General features: G+C 43.0%; 1 protein-coding gene across 6 annotated transcripts in view; it reads right to left on the bottom strand.

Annotated features, from left to right (window-relative positions):
- The window catches only part of Atf7ip2 (activating transcription factor 7 interacting protein 2), a 75,576-nt gene extending 62,814 nt beyond the window's left edge, over positions 1-12,762 (bottom strand). For 4 of the 6 annotated variants that reach the window (XM_037200702.1, XM_037200701.1, XM_037200698.1 and 1 more), the window contains exons 1-2: positions 12,657-12,762; positions 8,072-8,161 (exon numbers count right to left, since the gene is read on the bottom strand). The gene's annotated coding sequence lies outside the window, so the exon portion shown is untranslated. The remainder of the gene's footprint in view (positions 1-8,071; positions 8,162-12,656) is intronic. The other 2 variants (XM_028872880.2, XM_037200700.1) reach the window with 2 other exon arrangements.
- Between the last annotated feature and the right edge of the window lie 458 nt (positions 12,763-13,220).

Raw genomic sequence — 13,220 nt, 5'->3', positions numbered from 1 at the left:
TTGATTAACTCATTTAGTGGTGCTGCACTGCTGGTGATAAAACACAGTTTGTAGAGTGCTTGCCTATTATGTACACAGCTTCAACTTTAACCCCCAGTTCTGCATAAAATCCAAGCATGGTGACTCAACAGGCCTGTAATTCCAACATTCAGGAAAAAATGAAGGCAAAATGATCATGAGTTTGTTATCCTTGGATACACAGCCAGTTTGAAGTCAACAAGGGCTCCATGGCTCAAGGTGGGCTAGAGAGACATCTCAGAGGTTAAGAGTGCTGGTTGCAGCACAGACCCTGAGCACAACAATTAATAAATGGGACCTCTCAAAATTGAGAAGCTTTTGCAGGGCAAAAGACACAGTCAATAAGACAAACAGACAGCGAACAGAATGGGAAAAGTTCTTCACCAACCCCATATCTGACAGAGGATTGATCTCCACAGTATATAAAGAACTCAAGAAACTAGACATCAAAGTACTGAACAGTCCAATTAAAAAATGGGCTAAAGAGCTAAACAGAGAATTCACAAAACAAGAATCACAAATGGCTGAAAGACATTTAAAGAAATGCTCAACATCCTTAATCATCAGAGAAATGCAAATCAAAACAACTCTGAGATACCACCTTACACCTGTCAGAATAGCTACGATCAAAAACACCAATGACAGTCAATGTTGGAGAGGATGTGGAGCAAAGGGAACACTCCTCCACTGTTGGTGGAAATGTAAACTTGTACAACCACTGTGGAAATCAGTATGGCGGTTTCTCAGAAAATTAGGAGTTGAACTACCTCAAGACCCAGCCATCTCACTCTTGGGCATATACCCAAGGAATGCTGATTCATACCATAAAGATACATGCTCAACTATGTTCATAGCAGCACTATTCGTAATAGCCAGAACCTGGAAACAACCTAGATGCCCGTCAATGGAAGAATGGATGAAAAAAATGTGGTACATATACACAATGGAGTACTACTCAGCAGAGAAAAATAATGAAAGCATGAGATTTGCAGGCAAATGGATGAAACTAGAAAAAATCATCCTGAGTGAGGTAACCCAAACCCAGAAAGACAGTCATGGTATGTACTCACTCATAAGTGGATTCTAGATATAAAATAAAGAACAATCAGACCACAACCCATAGAACCATGGAGGATATATATATATATATATATATATATATATATATATATATATATATCATGGAGGTCCCTAGGATGACTGTGGCTTATAATAAATTTCGGGTTTACTCAATTATTGAAAAAAAATAGCCAAGTGAATGGAAACACATGAACTATGAACCAAAGGCTGAGGGGTCCCCAGCTGGATCAGGCCCTCTGAATAGGTGAGACAGTTGATTGTCTTGATCTGTTTGGGAGGCAACTAGGCAGTGGGATCAAGTCCTGTGCTCACTGCATGAGTTGGCTGTTTGAAACCTGGAGCTTATGCAGGGACGCTTGGCTCAGTCTGGGAAGAGGGGACTGGACCTGCCTGGACTGAGTCTACCAGGTTGATCGCAGTCCTCGGGGGAGGCTTTGCCCTGGAGGAGGTGGAAATGGGGGGTGGGCTGGGGAGAAGGGGAGGGTGTGGGAGGGAGGAGAACAGGGGAACCCGTGGCTGATATGTAGAACTGAATGGTATTGTAAAAGAAAAGAAAAAAAAATTAAAAAAAAAAAAAAAAAGAGTGCTGGTTGCTCATCCAGACGACCTGAGTTCAATTCCCAGCAACCACATGGTTGCTCATATCCATCTGTAATGGGATCTAATGCCCTCTTCTGGCATGCAGGCTTAAATGCAGAGAGTACTCATTTTAAAAGGTTAAAAAAAAAAAAAAAAAAAAAAAAAAAAAAGCAGCAAAATCAAAACACCTGAGTGGTGGTTTAAAGAATGGCCCCATAGGCTCATATGTTTGAATACTTGGTCCCCAGTTAGTGAAAATACTTGGGATTATGTGTGGGTTTATTGGAGGAGACGTGTCACTGGGTATGTATGGGCATTAAAGTTCCAAAAGTCCAAAACAGTTATCCCTCTTTGCCTCTTCCAGTACAATTCTTGCTTATAGGCTCGCATGCTTCGCCACCATGATGGTCATGGACTCTAAACCTCTGAAACTGTTAAGCCCCAAATAAACACTTTCTTTTAATAAACTGCTTTAGTTATTGTTTCTTACCATAGCAATAGAGAAGTAACTAAGAAAACTTGGTACCAGGAGTGGGGTATTGAAAACAAATAATAATATTGATCATGCTACTCTTTGGAAGACTATGGACCAAGAATGAAGGTGAATGCTGTCAGTGTGGCTTAACAGACTATCCTAGTAGGATCATGGAAGACAATAGTGCTGAGACCAATGTAGACTATTAGAGGTTCATGATAAAGGTCTTAGAAAGATCAGGAATACAAGGAACATTCCTAAACATAATAAAGGCAATTTACAGCAAGCCAACAGCCACCATCAAATTAAATGGAGAGAAACTCAAAGCAATTCCACTAAAATCAGGAACAAGACAAGGCTGTCCATTCTCTCCATATTTATTCAATATAGTACTTGAAGTTCTAGCTAGAGCAATAAGAAAACAAAAGGAGATCAAGGGGATACAAACTGGAAAGGAAGAAGTCAAACTTTCACTATTTGCAGATGATATGATAGTATACATAAGTGACCCCAAAAATTCTACCAGGGAACTCCTACAGCTGAATCCTTCAGTAAAGTGGCAGGATACAAGATCAACTCAAAAAAATCAGTAGCCCTCCTATACACAAATGATAAAAGGGCTGAGAAAGAAGTCAGAGAAACATCACCCTTTACAATAGCCACAAATAATATAAAATACCTTGGGATAACACTAACTAAACAAGTGAAGGACCTTTTTGATAAGAACTTTAAATCTCTAAAGAAAGAAATTGAAGAAGATATCAGAAAATGGAAGGAACTCCAATGCTCATGGATAGGTAGGATTAACATAGTAAAAATGGCAATCTTACCAAAAGCAATCTACAGATTCAATGCAATCCCCATCAAAATCCCAACACAATTCTTCACAGACTTGGAAAGAACAATACTGAGCTTCATATGGAAAAACAAAAACCCCAGGATAGATAAAAGAATCCTGTATAATAAAGCAACCTTTGGAGGCATCACCATCCCTGACCTCAAGCTCTACTATAGAGCTATAGTAATAAAAACAGCTTGGTACTGGCATAAAAACTGACATACAGACCAATGGAATCGAATTGAAGACCCTGACATTAATCCGCGCACATATGAACACCTGATTTTTGACAAAGAAGCCAAAACTATACAATGGAAAAAAGAAAGTATCTTCAACAAATGGTGCTGGCATAACTGGATGTCAATATGTAAAAGATTACAAATAGATCCACATCTGTCACCATGCACAAAACTTAAGTCCAAGTGGATCAAAGACCTCAACATAAATCCACTTACACTAAACTTAATAGAAGAGAAATTAGGAAGTACTCTTGAACTCACTGAAACAGGAGATCACTTCCTAAATTATAACACCAGCAGCACAGACACAACAATTAATAAATGGGACCTCTTGAAACTGAGAAGCTTTTGTAGGGCAAAAGACATGGTCAATAAGACAAAAAGACAGCCTACAGAATGGGAAAAGACCTTCACGAACTCCACATCTGACAGAGGACTGATCTCCAAAGTATATAAGGAACTCAAGAAACTAGACATCAAAATACTGAACAATCCAATTAAAAAATGGGCTAAAGAGCTAAACAGAGAATTCTCAAAAGAAGAATCACAAATGGCTGAAAGACATTTAAAGAAATACTCAATATCCTTAATCATCAGAGAAATGCAAATCAAAACAACTCTGAGATATCACCTTACACCTGTCAGAATGGCTATGATCAAAAACACTAATGATAGTCTATGTTGGAGAGGATGTGGAGCAAAGGGAACACTCTTCCACTGTTGGTGGAAATGTAAACTTGTACAACCACTGTGGAAATCAGTATGGTGGTTTCTCAGAAAATTGGGAATCGATCTACCTCAAGACCCAGCCATCCCACTCTTGGGCATATACCCAAGGAATGCTCAATCATACCATAAAGATACATGCTCACCTATGTTCATAGCAGCACTATTCGTAATAGCAAGAACATGGAAACAACCTAGATGCCCGTCAACTGAAGAATGGATTAAGAAAATGTGGTGCATAGACACAATGGAGTACTACTCAGCAGAGAAAAACAATGACAGCATGAGATTTGTAGGCAAATGGATGGAACTAAAAAATATCATCCTGAGGGAGGTAACTGAAACACAGAAGGACAAACATGGTTATGTACTCACTCATAAGTGGACACTAGATATAAAGCAAAGAACAATCAGACTGTAACCCACAGAACCAGGGAGGCTATATACCAGGGGGGACCCTGGGATGACTGTGGCTTAAAATAAGTTTTGGTTTTACTCAATTAATGGACAAGCCTCAATTAATTAACCATTTCACTATTAGGATAAGAATTTATACTGTATGAAGCTGATAATAGAAAAATAAATAAATAAATAAAAATGAAAAAAAAATAACTGTCAGTGGTTATTAGTAATCACCCTTACAGGTTTGCAATGAAAAAGCTCAAACAGAGCAAAAAGAAATAAAAAATGTACAGTATGAATAAAAAAGATCACCAGGAAATTCAATTCTGGAGCCAAGGTTTGGCTGAAAGATATAAGGCCTGCTGTGAAATGGAAAAAAGGGAATGTGCCCTCTTCAGGATAAGACCCCATCCATCTATCTAATCTTGCAACTTGTAAAGGTAAAAGGCCTGATTTTTTTTTTTTTCTGCTTCTAAAAAGCAACAACAAACTTATGGGGTTGTCTTTCTGTATGCTGTGAATGTGTTGTTCTGATTGATTGATAAATAAAATGCTGATTGGCCAGTAGCCAGATAGGAAGTATAGTATAGGTGGAATGAGCAGAGAGGACGATGCTGGGAAGTGGAAGGCTGAGTCAAAAGACACTGCCAGCTGCTGCCGCCATGAGAAGCAAGATGTAAGGATACCGGTAAGCCACAAGCTACGTGGCAAGGTATAGATTTATAGAAATGGGTTAATTTAAGATATAAGAACTAGATAGCAAGAAGCCTGCCATGGCCATACAGTTTATAAGTAATATAAGTCTCTGTGTGTTTACTTGGGTCTGAGCAGCTGTAGGGCCTGGGCAGGACTGGAGAAATCTCCAGCTACAACAAACCAAAGCTTATGCAAAGTAATTCAAGGAGGGGGCAATGATTCACCTCAAGTAGGCAGCCAAACTCAGCAGTCTTGGCCATGTGGTTCTTGTGGTGGTATTGTGTTCCCCAAAATATTGTGTACTCTAATAAATTTATCTGGGGTCAGAGAACAGACAGCCACTAGAGACAAAGGCTAGAAAATGGTAGCACTCACACCTTTAATCCTAGTATTCCAGAGATAGAAATCCCTCTGGATCTCTGTGAGTTCAAGGCCACATTGGAAATAGCAAGCATGGTGACACACGCCTTTAATCCCAGAAAGCCAGCCTTTAATCCCAGGGAGTGGTGATAGAAAGCAGAAAGATATACAAGGCGTGAGGACCAGAAACTAGAAGAATTTGGCTGGTTAAGATTTTGGCTGGTTAAGCATTCAGGCTTTTGAGCAGTAATTCAGCTGAGACCCATTCCAGATGAGGACTCAGAGGCCTCCAGTCTGAGGAGACAAGACCAGCTGAGGATCCGGCGAGGTGAGATAGCTGTGGCTTATTCTGTCTCTCTGATCTACCAGCATTGACCCCAATAACTGGCCTCGGGTTTGATTTTATTAATAAGAACTTTTAAGATTCCTGCTACAGGTTCTGACTTTAGTCATGAAGGAAATAGGAGATAAGGAATGTAGTGGTTTGAAAGAAAATGGCCCCCACAGGCGCAAAGGCAATAGCACTACTAGGTGTGGCTTATTGGAGGAGATGTGTCACGAAGGGTGGGTTTTGAGTTCTCAAAAGCTCAAGTAAGGCCTAGTGGCATTCTCTTCCTGCTGCCTATGTAGAACTCTCAGCTTCTCCAGTACCATGTCTGCCAGAATGCCTCCATGCTTCCCGCCATGACAATAACAAAATAAACCTCCAACTGAAAGCCAGCCACAATTAAATGTTCTCATGTATGAGTTGCCATGGTCATGATGTGTCTATACAGCAATAAAACCCTAACTAAGACAAGGGGGTTGTAGCATCTTCCTTTGCTGTAAGGAGAAACACTGAGACCAGGCATGTGGCAAAGGAATCCCTACATGGAGGCCCTGAGAGGCCATTTCATGAAGCTGTGAAAGGAAAGCCTGGTGTATTAGAGACCCCAGGATATTAAAGCACCAGAGCCATGAGACCATCTGCTAAGGAAAGCTACACACAGAGTGGAACCTGCACAAGGGAATGATGGGTATAACTAAGACACCTTGCAAATAAATATCACACACCTAAATTGAACCAAAGTCTATACAACTTAATGACCTTATATGCAGTTTAGACCTCTTCTTTAGCAAAAGAAAAAGGTATAAATGTTGGAGAGGATGTGGAGCAAAGGGAACACTCCTCCACTATTGGTAGGAATGTAAACTTGTACAACCACTGTGGAAATCAGTATGGCGGTTTCTCAGAAAATTAGGAATCGAACTACCCCAAGACCCAGCCATCCCACTCTTGGGCATATGCCCAAGGAATGCTGATTCATACCATAAAGATACATGCTCAGCTATGTTCATAGCAGCACTATTTGTAATAGCCAGAACCTGGAAACAACCTAGATGCCCATCAATGGAAGAATGGATGAAAAAAATGTGGTACATGTACACAATGGAGTACTACTCAGCAGAGAAAAACAATGAAAGCATGAAATTTGCAGGCAAATGGATGGAACTAGAAAAAATCATCCTGAGTGAGGTAACCCAAACCCAGAAAGACAGTCATGGTATGTACTCACTCATAGGTGGATTCTAGATATAAAATAAAGAACAATCAGACCACAAAACAAAAAAAGAAAGAAAGAAAGAAAGAAAGAAAGAAAGAAAGAAAGAAAGAAAGAAAGAAAAAGGTATAGTACAATTTTTCAATGAAATCATTTGACTTGGGGCCTTTTCTCCTAACTCAAGCTCATCCATTGTGGGAGCCCTACACAGGGTTTCTTGTTTTTAGTTTTTGTAATTTGTATCAGTTTGGGGATTTTTATATTTCATATAATAGCATAGCACACAGCTGTATTGTTCTGTAGTATTTCATTGTAATATTTTTTTTAAATTTTTTAAATGTTATGTGTATGAGGGTTTTGCCATCATGTGCCTGATGTCCCTCAGTTCCTGCCTCACTAAGTAATGAGTCTGCATTAGTTACATTTTGCTGCTGTAATCAGTGAGGGCTATTTTGGCTTACAGTTTCAGGGGATGCAGCAGATGGCAGCAAAGAAGACATGGAGGTAGGAGGATATGATCACTGGTCTCACTGGTCCACATTTAGGAAACACAGAGCAGACAGGAAGTTGAGTTGGGCTATGAACCACAAGGTTCATTCTTAGAGATTCTGATTAATCCTGCAAGACTCTTGTCTGCTAAAAGATCCACAGCCCTCCAAAATAGGGCCAGTGGCTGAGGAAGAAGTGCTCAAACACATGATCCTATAGTGTTTTCCAACCTATGGGTCAGGACCCATTTGGGAGTCAAATGATGTTTTCACAGGGGTCACCTAAGACCATCAGAAAACACAGATGTTTACATTATGATTCACAACAGTAGCAAAATTACAGTTTAGTTGGAGTCACCACAACATGAGGAACTGTATTAAAGGGTCACAGCATTATGAAGGTTGAGAATCACTGCTATAAGGGACATTTCACATTTCAAATGACAACATTCATTCCCTGACCCATAAGGTTATGGCCATTTCATAATGCAAAATGTATTTTAAAATCTCATAGTCTTTAACAGTCCAAACACTGTTCAAAAGTCCGAATCTCTTCTGAGACTGAAGCTAATCTGTCCTTTGTTTGAGACAGGGTCTTACTATGTAGCCCTGACTGATGTGAAACTCACAGTAGACCAGGCTGGCCTTCAACTCAGAGATCCATCTGCCTCTGCCGTACCACCATGCCCAGCTCTAGTCAATCTCTTAATTGTAGATTCCTGTAAAACAACAAAAAAGAACAAACTTGGGGCTGGAGAGATGGTCCTCAGTCCAATTCTCAGCAACCACATGGTGGCTCACAACCATCTACAATGAGATCTAGTGCCCTCTTCTGGCCTGCAGGCATACATGCAGGCAGAACACTGTAAAATCAATAAATAAATCTTAAAAAAACCAAGTTACTTTCTGTAAACCTTGTCACAAGACTCCATGACCCAACACTCTTCCTTCCTCTATGCCTGCAAAACCAGTGCTATTTGGGCAACACTGTCACATTCTGCTACCACTTTGAAATGTAAGTTCCTAAGTACTAAATCTATAGTTGCCTCAGTATTCTTTGACATCACAATCTGAAGAAATACTTTCCTAGTAGATTGTTTTCAAGTATGGAACCCTTCAACAGCATTCAAGTTAGGCTCTCCTTGAAATGAATGGGGACATCTCACATTTAAACCACCTCAAAAAGTGAGGTGGTAGTGACTCACGCCTTTAATCCCAGCACTTGGGAAACTGAGGCAGGCAGATCTCTGTAAATTCAAGGCCAGCCTGATCTACAGAGTGAGTTCCAGAACTAAACAGTAAAACCCTGTCTCGAAAAACAAAAGCAAAACAACTACAACAAAAAACAATTTGTACACCAGGATGGCCTCAGAGATATGCCTGCCTCTGCATCCCAAATGCTGGATAAGTATGCCACCATGTCCTAGTTTTTTGGGTTTTTTTTGTTTTTTTTTAATTAACGTCTCCTGTAGGACTGACCTAAAACAGTTTAGTGGAACTCGGTCATCCTCCTATGTGGTAGGATTATCTTAGCCCACTACACAGTATTTATGCTCAATTTTTGTGCAAGATACTACCAATAAATGCTTTCTAATACTATGATGTGGTGTTGTGTAAGTTTCCTCACAGGTGGAAACACTCCATCCTGCAGGGAAGTTCCATAAGTAGTAAACAACTGCTTAAGAAGTAGCAACTCAAAATAGCTTCAGGAGTCCCTGAAACTGCCCAGATCACTAGAATCTTCTGCCAGAAAAAGCAATCAAAGCTGGGAGTCACTGTGAGACTAGGCAAGCAGAGCTGCAAAGAAGATTCTAAGAATAAACAAAACCAGGTGAGCGCCTAGCAGAGGTTTAGACCAACTGTGGCACCTGGAAATGCCACTCTTCACCATGCTGAGCTGCTGCAGGGTATACAGTGTGCACCAGGTTCCCCAGCTTTGTGAGCTGTTACCTATGGTCAGGTAGACTTTGGTGATGCAGCTGTCTTTGAATCATTTCTACTATATGTAATCCACCACCCACATTCCTTTAAGTAACTACAATAAAACAATGGTTCACCAAATTGGACTCTGGTGCTATCTAGTTTGGTTTATCATGGGTTCCCTATCTGGGTTGAGTGGACATGTGTGTTCTCTCCAGGAAAGGTTTTGTTGGAGCCACCAGCTCTTCTGCATGGTCTAAGAAGCCCCAGCTCTCTCTCTCTCCAAACACCACCCTCTCAGAGAATCTCCAACAAAGGAAAGGTGCCAAAGAGCCCAGTTCAGCATTCTTGGCAGCTGCTGCAGCTCCTCCCCTAAGTTGCCAGCAGCCCAAGTCCCCACCCACAGTGTTCAGCTTTTGACCACACTTGGACACAAACCCCGATTGTGGCAGGCACATCATCACTCCTTGCCTGCAGGCTGTATAACCTCCCTGCTTCAGTTCGGGTTTGTGACTTCTCCCGCCTCGATTTCTAGGACTGGAGAACTCACCCTGGAACTGCTTTGCTCAAATAAACCTGTTCTTTTACTTTTTCAATTCAGCTTCATCTGTGGAGAAACCTACTAGTTTTGTCTTACAGTATGTGGAAAATGTACACACATATATGGCCCAATGAGATCAATTTTCTTACTTGTTTTATTCATGAACTTCTACCTATAAATAAAGTGAAATACCAAGAGTCTAGATTTGTGTACCTATTTTAATTTTCATATTACAATTTTGTGTGTGTGCCTGAGTGTATATATGTATACTATGTGTATGTAGTGACAGTAGACCAGAAGAGAGCATTAGAACCCTTGAACTAGAGTTGATACCTTGGGACAACAGATAACCATGTGGATGCTGGAAACCAAACCCAGATCTGCAAAAGCACTGAGTGCTCTTAACTGTAAAGCCATCTCTCCAGTGCCAAAAATTACATTTACTTATTTACTTATTTAGTATGTGTGCCATGCCATGAGTGTGTGCATGAATGTGTGTGTATGTGTGTGTGTGTGTGTGTTGCTGTAAGTACACCTTGTGGTAGCTGGTACCCTTTTTCTATTATGTGGATCCAGGAATCAAACTCATGTAGTCAGGCTTGGTGGCAAGCATTTCTACATGCTAAGTCATCTTCTTCAAATGTATTTTTAAATTTTTACTATTAAATAGTATTGCTATTAAAATAGTAAATCTTTGCGGGCAGTGGTGGTGCCTGCCTTTAATCCCAGCACTCAGGAGGCAGAGCCAGTTGGGAGTTAGAGGACAGCCTAGTCTACAGAGCGAGATCCAGGACACAGAGAAACCCTGTCTTGAAAAACAACAACAAAAAGTAACCCTTTACTATTCAGTCTCATTTCTGAAAAGTAAAAACTTTTAAGATGTCAGCTAAGCTAATCGTGTTGAAGCCTCATCGTTCAGAGCTAATATTTAAAGTCAAAGTCAGAAAGTATTATTGAAGAAACAGAATTGCTTTAGCAGGCATACAATTGTCAACAAGATAGCAAAAGCTCTTCTTAGAGAGCAAGTATTGGTAGGTGACCTTATGAACATGAACTGTTCCTTATAAGTCTGGTCCGTGGAATGGCATATGGCTTCAGGACCATGTGAGCACCACATACCTTTGCCTTCACTTTTACATTCATCAATTTAAGAGTATGAAACGAATATAAAACGTTCATATAAAGCTGGGCAGTGGTGGCACATGCCTTTAATTCCAGCACTTGGGAGGCTGAGACAGGTGGATCTCAGTGAGTTCGAGGCCAGGCTTGTCTATAAAGTAAGTGCCAGGACAGCCAGAACTGTTACACAGAGAAGTCATGTCTCAAAAAACAACAACAACAACAAAAAAAGTTCATATAAAATAAGTCACGCCGGGCGGTGGTGGTGGTGGTGGTGGTGGTGGTGGTGGTGGTGGTGGTGGTGCACGCCTTTAATCTCAGCACTCGGGAGGCAGAGCCAAGCGGATCTCTGTGAGTTCGAGGCCAACCTGGGCTACCAAGTGAGTTCCAGGAAAGGCGCAAAGCTACACAGAAAAACCCTGTCTCGAAAAACCAAAAATAAATAAATAAATAAATAAAATAAGTCACTTTCTAGCACTCCACTCTTTAATGTTTGGTGACAATCATTTAAACTAATTTTAATTTAATTTTAAAATCTGTTTAGGTCCAAGAATGGTGGTTCAGGCCTTTAGTCCCAGCACCTAGGAGGCTGAGGTAGGTAGATCTCTGTGAGTTCGAGGCCAGTCTGGTCTCCATACCAAGTTCCAGGCTAGCCAGGACTACCAAGGCCTGTCTTTAAAAAAAGAAAAGAAAAAAAGGAAAGATTTTGTCTGATAAATGAGGGGGTCACACATGCCCTAGTGTTGGAGGCGCAGGGTGTGTCAGAAGACACCTTGTTGGAGCTGGTCTTCAACCAGGTAGATCCAGGGGATGGAACTGAGGAGTCAAGGCTGGGCAGCAAGTACCCAAGGTGCTATTTTGCCAGCCTTGGTTTTTTTTTTTTTTTTTTTTTTAACCTTTGTGTGAGTGCATATGTGTTTGCTTGCTCCCAGCAGATATCCACAGCTGCCTTTCTCAATTGTGATACACTATTGTGGTCTCTGCCTTTAAAATTTTAAAACAAACTGAAGGTAAGGGCTGCTCCCCCACTACTCTGCCTGGGACAGCCCTGCGGGTGGTGAATAAAGGCTCCACATAATTTGACTTATTCGGGGCGGGGGGTGGGGGGTGGGGGTGTCTCTCCTCAGGTACTCCATAACACCTCGGAGCAGCAAGCCCAAGGTGCTTGGTCCAAAGATGCTAGTCTCCCTGTGCTGTCGGTCCGTCTACACAAGTCAGGACCACAGGGCACGCTCCAGGTAACTGTTCCGGCACCTGCCTTTTTCAGATCAAACCCACCGCACCTCCGGCCCGACCAGCGGATACAGACGTTGGAAGTGAGCTGCACCGCACCAGCTCACCTGGCGTCCGCAGAGTGCACAGCGACCGGCAGCAGCCATTCCCGCCGCCGCGACCGCCACCCCACCCCACCCACCCCCACCCCACCCCACCCCACCCCCACCCGCGTCGCGCCGCCGCCAGCCGGCGCTTCCGGCCCCCGCCCCCGGCCGTCCCGGCTGCTCAGGGCCGGTCCTCTCCAGTTCGGGTCGGGCCCCGGGTGCACACTCCGTCCGGCCTCCGAGGGGCGGGCGCCGCCATGAAGGCAGCCGCCCCCAACCGCCGCCAGCACGGAGCCGCCGCCGCCCGCCACCTACCTGGCGCGGCCCCTCCCCGGCCGCCGCCACACAGAAGCGAGCGGCCACCTCAGGCGAAACGACCCGCGGAGGGGCAGCGGCCGGACTAAATCTCCCTCCCTCCGCCCCCGGCCGCGGCCAGCCAATGACAGCGCGCAGGGCCGAGAGCCCAGCCAATCACGGCGGCGGTGGGCGGGGAGCGGCGCGGCCGAGGGCCAGGCAAACTGACCCGGAGCTTCTGGGGTCCCGGTCCCCGCGCCGTCCCCGAGGGGAGGGGGAGGGGGATGGGCCGCCTTGGGCAGAGATTTGGATAGTGTTTCGGAAATTATTACTAAGGAAACTTTGTTCCCCAAAACAAGCCCCGGAGAAAAGGGGTAATAGATCAATCGTGAGAATCCCGCTGGGTTAGACCCCGGGATGGCGATCCGCCAGTGACCTGTTTTGCTGCTCCAGGGAGCCTTTGCTGGCCTTCTGTGGAGCCTCTGAGGAGAAGGGGCCGAGAAACCAGGAAGAACGGTATTTCTCCTCACTATGACCAGATGTGCTCTGGAGACAGGTCTCAAGGCCAATAGGGGCTGTTTGCAA

Source organism: Peromyscus leucopus, chromosome 8b (genome assembly GCF_004664715.2).
Source record: "Peromyscus leucopus breed LL Stock chromosome 8b, UCI_PerLeu_2.1, whole genome shotgun sequence".
NCBI classification, from domain to species: domain Eukaryota; kingdom Metazoa; phylum Chordata; class Mammalia; order Rodentia; family Cricetidae; genus Peromyscus; species Peromyscus leucopus.
This window is presented reverse-complemented; position numbering and strand designations above follow the sequence as displayed.